At 37.5% G+C, this 20,636-nt stretch overlaps 1 long non-coding RNA gene across 1 annotated transcript in view; it reads left to right on the plus strand.

The window, feature by feature from the left end:
• Positions 1 to 20,636, plus strand: part of LOC138453351 (uncharacterized) — a 308,088-nt gene that overhangs the window by 45,450 nt on the left and 242,002 nt on the right. The window contains exon 2 of the long non-coding RNA XR_011260406.1: positions 11,290 to 11,485. This is a non-coding gene — a long non-coding RNA (uncharacterized lncRNA). The remainder of the gene's footprint in view (positions 1 to 11,289; positions 11,486 to 20,636) is intronic.

Raw genomic sequence — 20,636 nt, forward strand, 5'->3', positions numbered from 1 at the left:
CGGAATATTAGAAGTTCCACGGCGTTGAGTTGTGTTGCAGAATGTGCAAAGTACCTCATCTTCCTCTTTTCTGGAACACTGTTCTTTGAGTTTAAAGAAGTGACAACTGTCAGCAGTGGTTTTCATCTAAGTGGCCTTTTTCCTCGGTGGTGATAGATTTGGAAACAAAATGATAATGTCATCACTGCAGTTACTGTCATGGTTGGGCATGTTGGAATGTTCAATGGGGGGGGAATATGTAAAACAATGAAAATGACAGCACAAAAAGACAATTCCTCAATATTGCCAACCATCAGTAGAGGTCTTCATTTAAATAAAATTATAGCACTCGTGTTTCTACCTGTGTGATTTTTTTTTATCCCTTCTTCTCCAAAGTTATTTATCCTACCCTAAACTCTCTTGTTCTCCAGGTTTACTTAACCTTCCCCCCCTTTGAATTGCAACCACCTAGTATAATGTTCTTTGTTTATTTTCACCCAGTTTTTAATCCAAGTTGCGTTTTTTGCCAGTGCTCCAATGATTACTATGAGCAAAGAAAACAACAGTGTTTTATGCACTAATGGTGTATCTTATGTAGTGCATGTGATGCACTGCATACAAAATATGAGGCTCATAAAAACGTGTGTATTAAATTGTGTTTATTAAAGTGTTTGTGTCCTTGAACTGATTATGTGTTCTTTTTTTTCAGATAGAAGGATATTTTTTTTTTAACTTAGATGAATAACTGCGGGTACGTGTGGTCCAGTGGGCTGTTGGATTTTGGAGGAATGGGAAACCACAGCAATCACTCGGGGGTTCCTAACCATGGGTTAGATTAACTATATCCATGGCTATAGCTGTGATGCACAAAAAGTTCCCTCTTTATGAACTCTTTTTTTTACGGTTTCTTTTGTTATTAATATTATACACTAGGTTTAGTAAAAGAAACATACAAGTCTTGTAGCCATGGCTTCAAGACTTGGGGCGTCATTGATTTTTTGTTTTTACCACGGCCATACAAAATGTTCAATACAAAAAATAAATGTAAAGTGTATTAAGTGTGGTGTTTGTAAAACATTTTTGTGTAACATTTTAAACACTTTTTATATATTAATAATGCATATAAGTGCGCAAATTTGAAAAAGGTAAATAAATAGGCAAACAAAGTTTGTTCAAAACAGGTTTAATTGGATGAATATTAAGTAATAGTTTGTTTAGTTCTGTTAAGGAATCCATAATTATATGTGTGGGTACTTGTTGTGGTGCTTCCTACTTGAATCTTCTTAAAACTTGAATTACTTCTTTAGCTGGTTGAAAATATTGGAAATATTTATAAACAAGTGAAGATATAATACACTTTAAAAATATGTGTGTTGCTTGTACAAACATTTGATCGTTTGATAGTAGGTAGATACATTATATGTTTTTGGTAACTCATATTTGTTACTTTAAATACAATTGTTAGTCTCATTTGTAATAAATATATTGAATGTACTTACAAAATACTGATTGTGCTGTATTTTCTTCTGGTGCATTCTCTTCAGCGTATTCCTTTTTAATTTCTTCCTCTGTAGGAAAATTGTCCTCAGGACATTGCATGCAGTTTTCCATTTTAGTGTAGTAGATAGAAATACTGCATGTTAGTCCAGATGTTAGAATTAGAAATGGAGGAAGAATATATGAGGAGGGAAGGTGGAATGTTTGTATTAACTTTCTGATTGGTTAATTATCTGTGTGGTGGGTGGCTACCAATAGGATGTCAAGTACCCCAGATGCTGGTGAATTGTTGAACCTATGATAGAATGCTTTTTTTTCAGTGATCTTTATGCCAATACAACTGTATCTTATTTTGTATGATTGTATTGTGGTATTTTTGGGGTATATGTATTGTATGTATGTATGTTGAGAACATAGGTGATATGTTTTCAAAGCATTGGCTTCCAAAGTTTTTTTGGTTCTATGATGTTATTGTAGATGTTTGAAATGAGAGGTACATGCTGCAATTGTGGTGACATATTTTTGACTGAGAGTACGGGTTTTTTTTCTCTTCGGAAAAAGGAAATTATTTAATCATCCAAAAAAAGAGCACAGAGAAATGTTCCAAGATTTTTTTATTTTGTAATAGTGGTGAAGAGTATTTCTCTGATTAAAAACATATTTTTGGTTATATAAATGTAAAATAACCCAAAGGCTCTTTTAAGAGCCATCCAAATTACTTTTTAAGTATAATAGAAAAGGAAAATTCTTTTGATGCCTTTTTTTAAAAATAGCCGCAGTTATGACAGCAGCCAATGAAACGTTGTGCCCTGTCAGATGTATTATAGCTGCGGATATCCAACTGGCAGATGGATTATGGCCGCGGGTATCATTAAGTCACTAGAATGTTGTATATTTTTTTGCCGCGTGTAGCTATGACTATCACGTTAGCCGTCGGGATGGCAATTCCAATTTCTGTGCATTGATCATGTTGTTCCATAGATTTTACACTACACAATTTCACATGTATTTATGATTCACATGTGTACTTGTATGTTGTTTGAATTGTTGCAGCCTGTTAGTATGTCTTTTTTAAATCCGTAAAAATCTTACAGGTAGACGCGTCTCTTTGTGGTTGACTCATTCCTCGACTATGAACGCTGCAATCGTACATTGTACTTTGTGGCAGGCTTTAGTAGCCGCAGATATAAACCTGTATTGTTGTATCCACGGTTATTGCTGTTTGTGTTTTGGTGCGGTGATCGAATTATTTTGTGGGTGTTTCAGCACAGATCTGCACATGTGTTTCTATTTGGATGTTCTCATCTGAAGGCTAGTGTAAATTAATTTTAAAACCTTTGTAATATGTCTTTTTCAGTGCATTTGAAAGATGTACATCTCACTGCATCTATAGGTGGGTTTTTGTCATGTAACCTTGTTGTATAAAGTATTCTTTGGAAGGATTGTGTTGGTGTTTATTGATTGATACAGGTTGGAATAAAACTTGTTTGCTTTCTACAGTACTTTTTTTGTGCTACTGATTTATGAAAGTGAACTTATGGTGAACTTGCCACATTCTCATTCCTGAAGTGAGAGTGTGCACATGTTCTGTGTTTGGCTATTGTGAAGATCTATTCATTAATTGAATCACCTGAAGGTGAGTAATAGTGTGTTTTTATTTATTTTATGTATATTTTGAATTGTTGTATTTCTAAGATAAATTAAGTATGTGTAGGTGTCTCATTTACTTAAGTTTATAAGTATTGTTTGAAAAGTAGGGTTTTCCATATTTTACTTCAGTGTTTTTAGGAGAGTGATGAAGCAGTGTTATGCTATGCTTACGTGTGACAGAAAATATACATTTCCAAATAAAGATTGTTTATCACTGACATTGGAAGATGTGATATTCATGTGGGTACATATGAAACTCTAATGTTAAGCAAAAATTATAAGTCTACCATTGACAAATATTGTGGCTGTGTGTATGCTTTTTATTTGGATATTAAGCTGTTTTTGTATGATTTTATATTGGTGATTTTGTACTGTTTTAGCATTTTCTCAGGTTATGTATGCTATATGAGCTGTTCAATAGTGGTCTGCATTACTTGAGCATTTAGAAGAGAGGTGTAAATGGGTCATTATTTTATACTGAAGAATTTCCACTCTCATGTAATTGTTGGTAGCAATTTAAAAATAATAATCAACAACCATATGTGGTAGTTTCACAATGTGCTTGGAAATGGTATGCTTTGGAAGGACATTCATCTATTTGTGTTTCATGGTGTGTAATGCAATATGTTGTTACGTAATGCACTGACGTAGGGAGATGTACAATGAATAAGGGTACATGCTGGGATGGGGGAAACAATATTAAAGATATGGTTCACTAACATAACTTTCTGGGGTGGCCCAGGGCACTTGGTTATTGAAATCCTATTGGAGTGGGGATGGGCAGTGAAGGGAGGACATGCATGATGATATGTTTTGTTGAGTAGTAGAAGTAGTGATTAGTTTGTAGGTGAAATGTAGGAAAGTTGGTCAGGCCGTTGGCCCCTATAATGGTTGAGTAGGTAGAAACAGGTGAGGCACTTCACTTTACATGTCATTTGATGAGGATCACTAAGGAGAACTGATTACATGGGTGTTAAGAGGAAAAAAGTTGTGACGGTACAGTTATGGAATTAGCAGAAGACTGAATGCACTCTGTCTTGAGTTGGCCTACAATTCTTAAGGAAACGCTTATATGGTGTGAAAACTGGAGTTGGGTGGAACAATTAAAGTGGGAGTGCATTATTTTGCTGCTCTTTCCTCTTATTACCTTTTTCATGAATTAAGGACACACTGGAGATGCATGGATGGTTGGTTGCTACTCAAAGCAAAGATATGTTAGAAACCATTTTGTATCACCTTTGTAAATGTGAATGAAGGATATTAAGCTGTTTTTTATGACCTTATATTGGTGATGATGTAGTGTCTTAGACTGTTCTCAGGTTATGTTTGCTATATGAGCTGTTCAATAGTATTCCACATTACTCAAGCACTTAGAGGAGAGTTGTAGATGTTTTTTTTTATAGTATAGGATTTCCACTCACATGTAATTGTTGGTTGTCATTTTGACAAAATAATTAATAACCATATTTAGCAGTTTCACAATTTGCTTGGAAATGGTGTGCTTTGGAATGGAAGGAATCAATTTGGGTTTCATGGTATGCAATGTAATGTTGTGTTACGCCATGCACTGACATAGGGAGATGTAATATGAATAAGGGTGAATAGTGGGTTGGGGAGACAGTATTATAAATGAGGTTCACTAAGATAGCTTTCTGGGGTTGCCCCGGGCACTTGAGTAATAAAACATTATTGGAGTGGGGATGTGCAGTGAAGGGAGGATATGACTGCTGATTTCTTTTTTTAAGTAGTAGTAGTAGTAGTGATTAGTTTGTAGGTGAAATGTAGGATGGTGGGTGGGCGATTGGCCCTATGATGGTTGAGTAGGTGGAAATAGGTGAGGTGCTTGACTTTACATGTTATTTGATGTGAATGACTAAGGAGGACTGATTACATGGGTGGTCACAGGAGAAAGCTTTTGACAGGGTACAATTATGGAACTAGCAGTAGACTGAATGTTGTCTGACTTGAGTTGGCCTACAATTCTTAAGGAAAGGCTTATAAGGTGTGAAAACTGGAGTTGGGCGGAACAACTCAGTAGCAGAGCATTATCTTGCAGCTCTTTTCTCTTATTACATTTTTCATTAACTGAGGACACACTAGATATGCATGAATCGTTGGTTGCTAGATCAAAGTAAAGATGTGTTAGACATTTCTTTGTATCACCTTTATGAATGTGAATGAAGGATATAAAGCTGTTTTTGAATGACCTTATATTGGTGATGCTGTACTGTCTAAGAATGTTCTCAGGTTATGTATGCTATATAAGCTGTTCAATAGTATTCCACATTACTCAAGCAATTAGAGCAGAGATGTAGATTAGGCATTTTTTATATTACAGGATTTCCCCTCTCATGTAATTGTTGGTAGCAGTTTAGAATAAAATAATCGAAAACCAAATTTAGCAGTTTCACAATTTCCTTGGAAATGGTGTGCTTTGGAAGTGCAGGAATCTATTTGGGTTTCATGGTATGTAATGCAATATGTTGTATCACAATGCACTGACATAGGGAGATGTAAAATGAATAAGGGTGCATAGTTATTTGGGGAAACAGTATTATAAATTAGGTTTGCTAAAATATCTTTTTGGGGCTGCCCAAGGCACTTGGCTATTGAAACTATTGGTTTGGGAATGTGCAGTGAAGCGAGGATATGCCGGCTGATATCTTTTGTTGAGTAGTAGTAGTAGTGGTGATTAGTTTGTAGGTGAAATTTAGGATAGTGGGTAAGGCCATTGGCCGCATGGTACACTTGCACTTTGAAACACGGGTGTATAAGTGCATAATAAATAATCAATCAATCCATCAATCAATGATAGTTGAGTAGGTCGGAACAGGTGAGGCATTTGAATTTACAAGCTATTTGATAAGGACGATTAAGAAGGACTAAATAAATGGGTGGTAGGAGAAGAAAGGTTGTGACAGGGTACAGTTATGGCACTAGTAGTATACTGAATGCTGTGTGTCTGGAGTTGACCTACAGTTCTTAGAAAAAGGCGTGTAAGGTGTGAAAACTGGAGTTGGTTGGAGCAACTAGTTGGCAGTGCTTTATTTTGCAGTTTTTTTCTCTTATTACTTTTCTCTTGAATTGAGAATGCACTAGAGATGCATGAATGGTTGTTTGCTACATCAAACCAATGATGTGTTCGAATGTATTTTGTATCAACTTTATGAATGTGAATGAAGAAATTATGGAAATGTATATTGCTGTTTCAAGTGAACATTTCTTCTCTTTAGAAGTTGTTTGGGAATTTTAGTATACAGTTATGGTTAGAGTTTGTTAGGTATACTGAAGAAATGTATAGTGGGATGGGGCAACTGTATTAGTCATGAGGTTCACTAGGATAGCTTTGTAGGGTTATCCAGGGCACTTGCCATTAAAATTCTACCGAAATTGTGGATGGTCAGTGGAACGAGGACATGCATGCTGATATGTTTTGCATTAGTAGCAATTAGTTTGTAGGTGAAATGCAGGATTGTCGTGCATACTATTGTCTCATTATGCTGAAATAGGTGGAAACAGGTGAGGTGGTTCATTCTGCATGATTTATTATGAGGATGGCTAAGGAGGCTAATTAAATGGGTGCTTGAAGAAACAAGGGTGTGGCAGGGACCCGTTATGTGACCAGCAGTATAGTCAATGCTATGTGTCTGGAATTGACGTACAGTTGTGAAGTGGAGGCTTCTAAGGTGTGAAAACTGGAGCTGGGTGAAGCAACTAAGTGCCAGTGTGTTATCTTAGTGCTGAGTTCTCTTATCACATTACTTATGAATTGAGAACATACCAGGGATGAATGAATAGTTGGTTGCTATATGAAGGCAAAGATGTGTTGCATATTATTTTTGAACACCTTCATGAATGTGAATAAAGAAATGACAGCAATTTTTGTCTTGTTTTCAATGAACATTTCTTTTATTTAGAAATTGTCTGGGAATTGTACTGTTTAGCTATGTCTATGGTATGTGAGGTATTATTTAAGAAATGTATAGTGATATGGTATTACGGTATTATTGGTTTGGTAGGGTAGCTTTATGTGGTGGCCCATGGGACTTAGCCATTCAAACTCTAGTGATAGTGTGGATGGGTAGTGGAGGGAGGACATACATGCTTATATGTTATGTTGAGTAGCAGCAGTAATGATTAGTTTGAATGTCCCTTTTTTAATCACAGAGGCCAGTTTGGAACAGGTTTTTCATGGTCTCTGTCATCCGAAAAGGGACTGAGAGATGTGCTCTACTTGAGCACATCTCATGTCAGCAGTAAAAAAAAGAAAATGATCCGTACCCCAGGCAAATCCAAGGATGTGAATAATTATTATGTCTGGGCTGACGGGTGGATATAGGGTTTTACATCCCGCAGTCTTGACTGAGGCCTTTGTTACGCTTGGCCTTACAATTCCCGGGCTGGTGGGCTGTTAAACCCTGTCTCCGCCCATCAGCTTGTGTATGAAAGTTATATTATATATTGAAAATATAAAGAAACATAATGACCTTCATCATTTTAATATTTTTTTATACAGCTTCTTAGTAAGATGCCATCAAGAAAACAACAAGCCAGAAGAAAGGATTGTATGCAGGGAAGTACATTTGTAGAGTGTAATATTTCAAAAGGTAGTGTTGTTAAATCTGTAGATACAAATCCTGTAGATAATACACTAATATATATTATCGGTAATACTTTTGAAAATGTGCAATTTCAAATAGGAAATGTGCCAACAGAATATATTGCTGGATTTGAGAAAGTTTTTCTTGAAATAAAAAAAAAGATGTATCAAATGTGTTTCTAGCTAGTAAAAAAAGAAAGATGTTTAGGAGAAAAGGTAGCGAATGTGCTACCAATTTGAAACAGATGAATACAGATATATATAGGAAAATGTATCACTCTCGAGTTTTTACAAATCTTTGGAGAAGTGTGAAACGAAAATCTAGATATGAGGTAAAGCGTTTTTTGCAAAAGAAAAGTTGAAGTAATAATTTTGATATGAAAAGAAAATTGTTTATTTTCATATTGAATAAACTTAAGAAACGACTTAAGGTGACTACACCATTCTTTACAAATAGAGAAACAGTTTGTGTACTTACACGTGACAACTATTCCCCTAGCTATTGATGAGAGTGGACGTAGCTATGAAGTCTGAAATGGTGTGATTTCTAAAAAAGAAGAAATTGTATAATGTAATAATACAGAAATGGAAAGTGTATATCAGTCAAAACTAAAACCAAAGAAGGATTGTGAGGTATGGACATGGACATGTGTATGCAATATTGATGCATTTTCTTGTAAAGTCTTAAAGAGATTTTTGCAAGCTTTGCACACAAATGATAATGCTCAAAACCAGATCAAGATGGTACAAATAATAGATGAATGTGAAGTTTGTGAAAAAAAGGACTTTTAGGTCACTTTCTAGCTTGTCTTGATAAACGTAGATGTAAGAGTCAGTTTCATCATATATGGATGCTGGCTGCACATCATACTAAAATGAGATACCTTCTACTTAAACTGTATGAGTTCAAAACACCAAGTATGTCTCTTGCAGTTTTAAATCAAATAAAAAATTGAACATCAAATAAGTTTCACTGAAACTGTAGAAAGTTTAGTTTCTAAAATACAAATGATAAATGTGATGAATTTAAATATGTGTATGTAGATAAAACACTTAGAGGAAGTGGAAATGATGATCCTATACTTTCAAAGGATAACATTTTTCAACTCTATAAAAGAAGTATTGCAATGTCTGAGTTGTCTTGATATGAAAGACCTGACATTGTTTGTGTATCTTGTTGACACACTTTTTAAAAGTCTCAAGTGCAACTAGTGTACATTGAAGGCAAAATTAAATGCAGTGTAGAAGATGTTTGGAAATAACTTTATCTGTATTTGTTTGTAGAAGAATGATTTGACATATAAGAGGCACTATATGTTTGTAGACACTGTGTTGGTTTTTTAATCAAAGAAACAAACTTCCAAGAAATGTTTTGAATGTCATGGTAGTGCCTGATATCCCTTCTGTGCTTCAAAAATGGAACATGTTTGAAGTGTTGCATTGCAAACTGTTCATCCTTTCCGAGTTACCATTAGATTGCAAACAAAGATGTCAAATCTGCCTAAGAAATCGTTAGTGCAAGGTGTGTGAGGCAACGTTGTGTATTTACCTCATAATTTAGAAGAAAATGTGAATACTCTTGGAGTGAAGCATGACATTTGAGATTCTGTGTTTGTTTTAGTTAATGGTGTGGCCACTAAAGATAAGAGCATTTGGCAAAAGCTTATAGATATTGGAAAAGTGAAAACCACATTGGCTTTTCTATTGGAGCACAATGATTTATACAAAGGCAGTCTGACTGTACCAGACTTGTCTATGCTTGATTTTGAGTCAACAAACAAAAGCACTGAAGGTCAGTTTCAGCATCTAGCTGTTGCAGAAGGAAATAGTGTGTATGAACATAATGCTATTCATATTTACGCTCATGTGAAGCCATCGGCAACAGTTTAGAATTGTTTCAAATGAAAGCAACAATATGTGCACCAATCAGTATCTGGGTAAAGCTTTAGAGGACCATTGATTCCCTATGCTTTTTCCAGCTGGCACAGGACGGAGATTAGATGATCGGATGGTGCAAATCTATGCTTCAGAATATCGTTGTATAAGAATGTATTCAGAAGAGTCACGAAGCCTCACCAATGTTGAATATATTTTTCATTTATGCATGAAAGTGAATTTTTAACATTATGTTATGCTGTTGCTCATACACTCCAGACCGGATCTAGATTTCAAATCTTTCTGCATGTGAGATGCTGCAACAGGTAAAAAGAAATGATGTTTTAGAGGGTAAACTTACAAAAGTTCTTGTTACAATGAGAGGGACTAAAAATATTAATATAGGAGATACTCCAAGGTTAGGTGCATGATCAGAAACTTAGGCTCTCCAACTTGGTTTGTGACTTTAAGTTGCGCTGAGTATGGTTGGGATGATCTTGCAGAGTGGATTTGTGAAACTAATCCACAGAAAGAAAAAATAGAACACATGACAGGGGAATTTTGTTCCATGGACCTTGTTAGTGTATCACAATTCTTTCATCACAGAGTTTTAGCCATGTTACACTTCATATGTAATAAATAAAATGGTCCATTAGACACTGTGGAACCTTTATTTTGGAGGGAAAAAGTACCAGACACATGGGGCGCCACATTGCACATATGCTGTTATGGATTAAAGATGCTCCTCAGCTTGGTAAAGAAAGGGATGGATGTGAGATGGAGTTCATTGAAAAATATGTTACTTGTTGCATTCCAGCTCAGCATGTGAATGCTGATATATGGAACAAGGTGGAAAGGTTTCAAAAGCACTCCTGTGGAAAGTACTGTCAGAAAAAATATAAAAGTAAGGACAGGTACTACACTAAGTGCAGATGTGGCTTTTCAAGGCCTGGGACACCATTTGGTCAAGTGAACAGTCATATGTTCAACACCATGTTACAGGTAAGTCGTCAAGAAATACATATCATTTAAACATAAGTAAGGAATGCCAATTCATTAATGATTACAATCCTATCATTGCTCAGCTATGGAATGCAAAAAACTGATATTCAGTGAATTTCTGATGATACAACAGCTGTTGCTCATTATGTTACACCATACATGACAAAAGCTGAAAATGGCAATGCAGCTGAAGTATGGGTGGATTCATCAGCAGATAAAAGTTTTAGTCAGAAAACTTTAATCTTTGGTCTGAAGATGCTTTCAAATAGAGAGTGCGGTAACTACGAAGATGCAGATCGGCTAACTAGTTTGCCTCTGTGTGGACGTAGCATTAATGTAGTTTGGTTAAGTCTTGGACCAGCTAGTACTACAAATCGGGTACTGAAGGCTTTGAGTGAAATTGAGCAGTTAGTTGAAGCAGTACCTGACACTACAGAGATTTTGAAAACCAACTTGATTGATACATATTATCCAAATTGATCTGAAATGTTGACAGATCCTTGCTTATATGAAGCAGCGCAATGCTACTCATGTAGACATATTAAAGCAGTGACAGAGGATGGTTTAAAGTGCGTGGATGTAGTGACTGTCTAGTGAGACATGAGAAGCCAAGTCTCATTAACCAAATTAACCTGTTTTGCCGAACTGCAGAGAAAAAGGAATTATTTTATTTTTGTCTTTTGCAGTTGTTCTTCACATGGTGTGCAGAAAGTTATTTGCTTGCAAGTTTTGAAACATTTGAAGAATCATTTTTACAACACAAACAGTACTTGGAGTTACTGGAGAAAGAACTACGTCAAGAAGAATGTTTGACAGCTGAATTAGCAAAAGAGACTCCTGAGTGAAGCCAATATTCTGCAGTAGGAAGTCAAAAAGTGCTTGGTGAGCCAATTATTCAAAGTGATGTTGAGCTTGAAATGGAGGAAGTAGAAAGTACAATGCAAAGGAATTATATTATAAAATGAAAAATAGGGTCTTACATGGTTCACTGCATGACAAGCATGAATGTTTTTGTGTGCAATAGAAACCTGTATTGTTGTATGTTAGTGGACAAGCAGGAGCAGGTACATATTTTTAAATTCATGCAATAAGAGCTACGATCCACAATGCAACAGATTTTTCTTTGTCATGTATTGTAACTGCTCCAACAGGTTTGGCAGCATTTAATGTAGGAGGTGTTACTTTACATCATTTGTTGATGTTACCAGTGCAGTATGACAACAAACCAGAGTATCAAAAACGTGTATCAAGTGCATCATAAGAAGTAGGAAAAGTTATTGAATACCTTGATTGTTGATGAAGTAATTATGGTGTCTAACTTGATGCTGGTTTTCAGTCACTTGTGAATGCAAGAGGTTTTGAAGACCGACTACAACATTTTGTTTGGAGGTAAACATGTACTTGTTTTTGGAGACTTGTTACAATTAACTCCTGTGAAGGGTCACATAGTTTTCAAAATGCTGCAATCTAAGGATACTATGGGCCTCATTACCCGGTAGGCGGTGAGCCATGGTGCTATTAGCGCCATGGCTCATGCCGGTAAAATACTGGCACCGCCTTGGCGGAAAGGGGATTTACCGCCCCATTCCAAGGTTGGAGGGGCGATAAATCCCCTTTCCGCCATTGCCCTTCCCCATTCCCATTTCTGCCCCATAGAGCTCTATGGGAATGGGGAAGGTGCTAATTACGACACCGCAATTTTGCGGTGCCGTAATTAGCTCTGAGGTCCCTTAGCGGGTTGGATTTTAACGCCTGCAAAAAGCAGGCGTTAAATCCCCCAACCCGCAAAGCGACCTCGTAGTAAGGCGGTAAATCCTTACCACCATCCGTGTAATGAGGCCCTAAAAATAGTACAGGAAGAAATGGTCATTTTAATTTTTGGAATTGTTTTCAATTCCGCGAACTTACCATATATATGAGGCAATATGCAGACTTAGTGTATTCAGAAATGCTTAATAATATCTGTATGGGTATTATTGAGGAAAATGTGAAAATAGTCTAAAAGGAAGATTGATTTCTAACTTGGTTCATGCAGATAGCAGTCCATCTGATGTTATATTGACTGTTAAGGAAAGAAAAATGTCTTGAGTTGCTTTGATGTGCACACTTGCAGAGTGTAACAAGTTTAAATATACAATGTTACTGTCAGAGAAGTGAAATATTATGCAGATACAATCGTGTGATGTTTTAGATGGTCATGTTATGCCTTTAGAGTTGGATAAGAGAGCAAAAGCTTGATAAGGTCAACTAGAGAATTCAATTTCTAAAACAGCAGGTCTGGAAGATTTTTAAAACTGCATCAATGCACAAGTAATGTTAAAGAGGAACTTGAATGTAGGAAATGACCTAGTCAATGGAGCAACTGGAATAGTGATTGTATTTCACACTTTTCCTCACAATAAAAATATTGAACATGTTAAAGTTAAATTTGATTGTGTAGAAGGAATTTATTTGATTTCTAAGACATCTGCACATTTCATGCTTTTTAAGGATACCTTTGTGAAAATCTGCGTATGCAATAACTATTCATAAATCAAACGGTTGACTTTAGAAGCAGCACTTATTGACAGAGGTCGTACAGAGTTTAAAGAAGGAATGTCATGTGTAGCTTTATCACTACTAAGAATTATAGAAGGTTTATGTTTTAATAAACTTTGATGAAAGAAAGGTAACATTGAAGAATATAATAGATTGTGTTTACTGTATGCTCCTCACCTGAACCTTATACCTGTACATGCAAAGCACTCATCCAGGAAACATAAGGAAAGCACATTCAAATGATAACAGTCCTTGTAAGAAGAAAAAACAATATAATTTAACAAGTTGGAGAGTTGTTGAACTATAACATACTCTTATTGCAGATTTAGCAATGAAACTGGTGTTGAATACTATTGTTATGCTGCTTTGTGTACGTTGTTTCAAATTACTTCATTGATGCAATAAATAGCTTCCACAGCAGATAAGCAGCTATTTGTGGAACTTTCATTTCTTAAAATATACGTAGATGAAAAGTCATACAGTTTAACATTCTGCAATGTCAATCTGAAAGGTACTATCTGTTGCAAGTGGAAATCAACAATTTTCTCAAATTATACATTAAGATAGTCAAAGGTTTTTAATGACTGTCTTCTATTTATCAGTGGAGGAAATTGTTAGTGTAGATAGGTATGTAGGAATTAGTTACGAATGGAATTGTAAGTGTCCACAATGTAAGAAATGTTATTCTATTCCAGATCTTCTTGAAAGATCTGTGTATGTGCCTATCCCTAATCAGAAAAGTGTACATGTGTCTATTCTTGTAACTAAAACATTCTATAACATGCAATGCAGTGATTGTGGTTGTAATTTACTATCAACACAGCAAAATCTAGTTTTTAATAAGTATGTTTTGATTATGTTTCAAAGATGCAGTGTAGATGGTAGGAAAATCAACAAGTCGTTCATTAATTTTAGATTTGGTGAAGTTTCTGTTAGTAAGAAAATGTTTATAAAGTGTGCCATTATTTGTCCTGAAGGGGCATCCATTGAATGTGGACATTTCATGACACCTTGAGTGCATACAGAAATAGATTGGCTTGTTTGTAATTAATCTTTAGTCACACACCAAGCTAGATTTCCAAAGGGTGCGAAGAATGATTACTTAATGTTGTTAGAAAAATAGGTATGACTATACTTTACAAAGATTAATACTCAAAATAATGTTACACTGTTTGCATGTCTTCATTTATTTATTTGTAAAACTGAAGGCATGGTTAGGTTATATGTCTTGGTTTCCTGGTTAGTGTTGCATAAGTGAATCATTTAATAGTAAATAATATTTGTACAGTAACATATTTTAACATATCTTCATTGTCTGAAATGTTGATGGTGTGGGGTTTTGTGAAGGGTGTTTTCTGATACAATGTTTGTTTTATAAAGTTGTTTACATTTTTATTTTATATGTTATTATGTTCATATATTTGTAGAAAGTGATATAGTTTATAATTTGTATATGTATATATAATTATTGTTACATAGTTAAAATAACTGAATAGAGATTTCTTTGTTTTTTTCTGCTACACTATGATTAATGTGTACAAGGAATACAATCAGTATTCACCTAGTCCCATTATGAAAAAAACAATAATAAACATAAAAGAGAACATGTATCAAGGCATTTGGAAAGTCATTTGATTAATATGAATACATTGCCTGCATACGCGGGCATGTAGTTATGGTTAAGTTGCTCATCTCATAGGAAGAACACTTTTTGTCCGGCTCATAACTTTGCTTCCCCTGGACAAATTTGTATAAAACTTTGTAAAAAATAGTTTATGGCCCACTCTGAAGGGGAAGTTGAGTGAGGTTTCATGGACGGGGGTCAATGTTATAGGAGGTCCCCAAAAAAAATGTTTTTCTCCATAGACTGAATGGACAAAAACTTTGTGCACAGCTACAGGCCAAACCGCTGGACAGATTGTTCTCAAATTTGCGCCAAGAGAGGCGGATTGGTCCCGAAAGTGTGCTTTTGTAAATTTGGTGAAAATCCATCCAGTATTTTCTTTAGAAACAGTGAAAAGTACATCTAAAAAAAATAGTGATATCTGGCTCTGCTCCGTGGTCCTGTTTCCCTGTTCGCTTCGCAGTCAACAGTCTCATTTGCCTGGAGTGTGGCGTGATGTCAGCGAACATTGGACGCACCCGGTGGTTGGCTGGAGGGAAGCGTGATGTGCATCACAATTTTGGGAAACGTTGCCATGTTGTATCAGAGTATAGTGTGGCGCCGAAAGGGGCTACAAAACATGGTTTGCGGCATCTGGTGGTGGGAAGAGGGGATAAAAATGATGGCGGAGTGAGAAGTGATGCATATGATGTATTGGTTTAGATGGAAGAAAACGGTGGTGTTTGAGCGGTGTCCACAAGTACTGCAGCAATTTGCAGGTAGCTGGTCAGGCGACTAGCTTCTGTGGTGAATTGGGGATGTGGAGTGCATTGCAGATGATATCATGATATTTCCATTGGTTGTAGTGTGCTGTGGTGACTGTGGTAAGCACCTAGAACCTTGGGCGCATGGGCATCCCCCTTGAACAAAAGAGTTTGCCCACCGGTTGCAAGTATGTTTCACACTGTTGCCTTGTGTGTGTCGTTTGTGCACAGTGAACACATTGTTAGTTGCATGGCTGTGATGATTGTTAGCACGTCCTACAGTTTTCAGTCCATGTCTGCAGGTGATGAAGTCAATAGTCCTGTAGTTTGTCCACTGGGTGAAGTGCTGCAATACTGTGTGTATAGAAGTGGATAGGGTTGCAGTGGATGGATTATGTGGTTGAGTTGTGCCCATTGGCCAGTACTGTACTGTTTTTTGATGTATTGTTTATCAGTACTTAATACAGTCGGGTATGCAGGGGCAATGTTCCCAAGATTGTGTGGTTTGGTTGGAAGTAAAATAATAGTATGTGATCGTAAGAGGGTAGGGGGGCCAGAGGTTGTGCTATGTTTGTGGGCTCTGGTAAGTGGCTACATGTTTGCATGCATGGCTGTATTATGGTGCAGGGCTTGGTAGGGGTGCCGGTGCCTGTGTTACATTTGTGGTTTGTGGTAAGTGGCCACATGCTCCTATGCATGGCTGCATTGCGTTGCGGTGGTGGATTCCACAAATAGATTTATGGAGTGCATTTTTTTCCCTTTGCTCGTTTGGGTAAGTTGTTATAACCATATGTTGCTACTTTCTACACCCTTTCAAATGTGCATCTCTCCTATGGGTAGTCACCATTACAGAATGGTTGTGGAGGATATTTTAGACTTGGTAGAGCACCAGAGGTGACCTGAAATGCATCGACTTGAATATGGTGTACTTAATTAAACTTGTTGGCCATTACGGAGTGACATGCCACTATTTGCGTTTGTTATGATTTGACCTTGATCACACTCTTTGCTTAGGGAGTGAAGTAAGATATTGCGACATCAAACAAGTTTCCATCACACATTTCAAATATGGCTAATGTACACAGCTACCGACATATATGTGAAAGTGTACTTCACATACATTTTTATACAATGGTTGCCTTGCAGACATGGTTTGGAAAGGAAACATAAGGAGCACTTCAGATTGACATAACCTTGCGCGATATAATTGGTAATAGAAATATGTTCAGCCAAATCAGTATGTTGTTATTCTTTTCTCCCCCATCCAGCATGGAAGGTATAGCTGTACTAGACACACTACTGTGGGAGGAAAAATGTACACTTCACTCTGAAAATTACACTCTTAATTGCAGACACCATGCTCCACTGCCACTTCTATTCACTCCGAGTGCACTTTTCTTAAGGGAAAACAGTCCTTGCTGATATCCACCTCTGGCCTCTATTGATGTTTATCTGCTGCCATTGTAGTGCTCTGTAGGCTGTCTCCCCTACAGCCTTTCTGCTTTGGCGTTCAATTATGACACAGAAGTGTGAATTCAGGGCAGAAAAGCTTTTACGCAGGCAGGGCTTGAAGGCAATATCCGCATGTTTAGAGGTCTGCAGACATTGCCAGCAAATCACTGGACAAAACCATCTATGCGGGTCCCACAATAAACAGGATGGTTGGCTATTACTATTAGCTTTCTTTTGTGTATTTTTTGAGAAGCGCATACAACGAGGTCGGCGTTGCCATTCTGTGCTATTGTTATGTGCGCATTGCTTGCATTAACTTTACGTGTGGGCGCGCCACAAGATCACCACACTCATCTTCATAGCTGACATTAGTTGTTGACAGCAGTTGCTCAAACTGTGCACTCCAGGTTTTTTCATAACATGCGTGCCAGGCGTAGCCCAACCTGTCATGTGAGGAGCCAGGTCCGGAAACCAGCAACATGAACAGAAGCTAAAGCAGACATGCGCACACAGAGCGTACGGTGGTGGTTTTCTTGTATAAAGTAGTTGGTCAGAGAACATGTGAATAATTTACAAACAACACTATGTACTGTTGCAAGTGGTTTTATTTTTCATACAATGTTCACAAGAAAGTGTAAGATGCTTGCACCCACCGCTTTTTTCATTTCACGGATCAGTTCCAGCGTAGAATCCTGTCTGTGCTTTTCTGCACTTCTTTTGTCATCGAGCAAAGTACAAAAGGATTACTTTGTGGTTTTTGGTGGTTCGTGTGGTAGAACACACTTTCTTTGTAATTTAGGAAAGTTACCAGCTGTTGTCTCTGTGATGCCTTACATATAGAGAGAAATATATTGTTGTTTTATTAGACTGCTGACTTTCAACATGAGGTAGTTGCTGAGGGCCTCCCTGCGCCTCATTGCCACTTTCTACTGAAAGAGTGGAAAGGCCATGATGCCATCCCTACTTTTGACACATCAATTGCCAAATACTTTTTGAAAGTATGGCACTGTGAAAAGGCAATGAGGTGATAACATTTCTGTACACCCAAAGGGGAGTGACAGTCGCAAAGGTTCCAGCAAATGCAGCTTGTAAGACGAGCAATGCAAAGCGCACATTTAAAGCCCCGCGATGAAAGTAATTTAGAGAGAAATATATTGCTGTGTTATGAGGCTGCTGGCTGAGACCATGGGACAGTTGCTGCCCCCACCACCCTCAGGCTCAGGGCTCCTTTGAACTGAAAGAGTGGAAAGGCCCTGATGCTGTAGTAAGACAGATCACTGGCTCGGAGCTCTGAACAAACAGTATGCGTGGAAGAGCTGAGACAGGTAGCTCTGAGATGCACAAGATATTTGTGGCCGGAGCTGCTACAGGAGTCTTCAACTGTTGGATCGCCAGATGTTTTGGACTACAAATCCAATATCCTCCTGTATTGACAGTAAAAGCTAGGGCATATGGGAGCTGTAGTCCAAAACATCTGGAGCGCCAAAGCTTGCAGACTTCTACGCTATTATGTTCTATTTAGAAATTGGTTTAAATGACAGAATCTTTGTTACTGTGCCCTGGAGCTAGGAGCCATTGTATTAGAAAAGTGTTTAAAAACAAAGAGTAAAGTGTGCTTTTCTGGTTTGCCGTTGTCAGTTTACTTTTATGGTCTATGTTTTTTTAAGGGAAAAAAACATGGGCACTGTCATGTCTACCTCATGTACAAACCCTTAAATGTTGAGCTACTGAAAAGGAGAGAGCATGGGAAAAGTGTCAGATAAAGCTTCACTGTAGTGAGAGTGACATTGAACACACACCAAGGGCCCGATTCATGGATTATTTGCACAGTTCAAAGTCAGTGCACATGGTTATTTTTACAGTACTAAATGACTTTACACTGCAAAAATACACTTTGCACAGTTCCATGAATCAGGGTTTGTGTCGGCAGTGCAAAGTCATTTTTAAGCAGCGGAAAGTCACTTTGAACCGTGCAAAATGCCAATGAATCGGGCTCCAAGTTTTGATTCAAAAGTAACAAGAGTTGAAAGAAAAAAACTGTCTGACATTACGTAATCAGGTATCTGGAATATTTTTAGACTTGTTAAAAAATTACTTTATGTGGTACTAGCGTTCTATCGCTTTCCATGACTCAAGCCAAATCTACTTTTCAAATGCATTTTAGACTGCTCAGTCCCAAAGCATAAGCATTGCTACTTCACTTTTCCATTTTTTGGGAGGCCTGGAAAAATCGACCGTGAATGTAAACTTTGTCAAAAATCCAACATTTAGCAGTATATATATTCTTGCTAGCATTTAATTACAATAGCGTGGGCAGGGATTTGGACATGCATTGGAATTGAAAGCCCATGAGTTTAACTCGCCCCCAATACACTCTCTGTTGCCTCCTTGTTGCGCGGTCAATAAAGCGATCGAAAACAGGTTGCTATTAACAGTACAATACTAAATCGAATGTATATATCGAACGTCTGATGCACTAATTACAAAGAACGTGTGCAGTGCTGCTGCCATGTCTCTGAATCTGTCAACCCGGGCAATGGGTTCTCGCAGATATTGAAGTGGAGCATAATTTGTGACATCTGTCACGCCAAAAAACTGGTAATTGTAAGTCTTCAAATATAGCAATATGTGCTTCAAAGGCAAAGTATGGTCACTTGAGGGCACAGCATTAGTCGTAGCACCAGGATTCACAGAGATGAGTACATTCTGAAACACAAGAATGCTTTTAAGAAGGAGAAACGCAGCTTCATTACGTGGAGCAAGAAGATAATTATTCACGCAGCCCCACGCGCCGCAGTAACTTTGAAACCACCACTGATATTCTTTGAGATCCGAAGATTCTGCTGTTCACTTAATTGTCCTTATATTTAGTTGTATGGGAATAACCAAGCAGCAACACTGATGCCAATTTCCACACAGTCTAGACACTGTCACACTTGTAATGAAATTCTTTCTGCACCTCTACAAACAACAGGCCAGAACTTGATACTTTACCTCACAGTGCTCAGTGCAGAGATGTTGTGTCTGTTTCACGGGTCATGCAAGGGCAAGCAGCACATCAATGAAATTAATGGACCATTTAACGTGCCCACCGTACACTGGAGGATGCTGTTCCTTGCTACCACTGGGCCCCAGGCCGCCAGGTGTGCTGCAGCGATAAATCGGTAGGTTTGGACAGCAAAATCCAAAGGACTATGCACAGGCTGTTTTGCCAAAACATGCAACACCTTGATATTACCTGTCAACGTTTGCATGCCAGTCGAGTGCTGGACCTCTGGTCTTTATTAATTTTAATACAATGAATGCGCGTACAACTCTTAAGTGTTTGAAAGGTAATTGTAAGGACAATACAGGCAATCTAGCAGCACATGATTGAGCATATGGTGTGCTGTTTCAGTGCACGAGGTGCGTTCACTTTCAGTATTGTGCTTTATGAATACATTTGCATGGGCTGGAGATGCTTTTCAACAAAACAAGAACACTCATATGTGCCATTTACGCAGAATGGTGGAGACATGGCACTGTAACGCAGCGTGGCCGCGGCTGTTACAAACCCCTGTACAGTACACACGGACAAAGTCTACAGACTGTTAATTTCATAATTATGCATACAGAAATGTATACTAGTAAGTTGTAATCCCATTACACATGTATCGTAAAGTTGTACTTACATACC

This window comes from Ambystoma mexicanum, chromosome 4p (assembly GCF_040938575.1).
Source record: "Ambystoma mexicanum isolate Mex_15411 chromosome 4p, UKY_AmexF1_1, whole genome shotgun sequence".
Taxonomy (NCBI): domain Eukaryota; kingdom Metazoa; phylum Chordata; class Amphibia; order Caudata; family Ambystomatidae; genus Ambystoma; species Ambystoma mexicanum.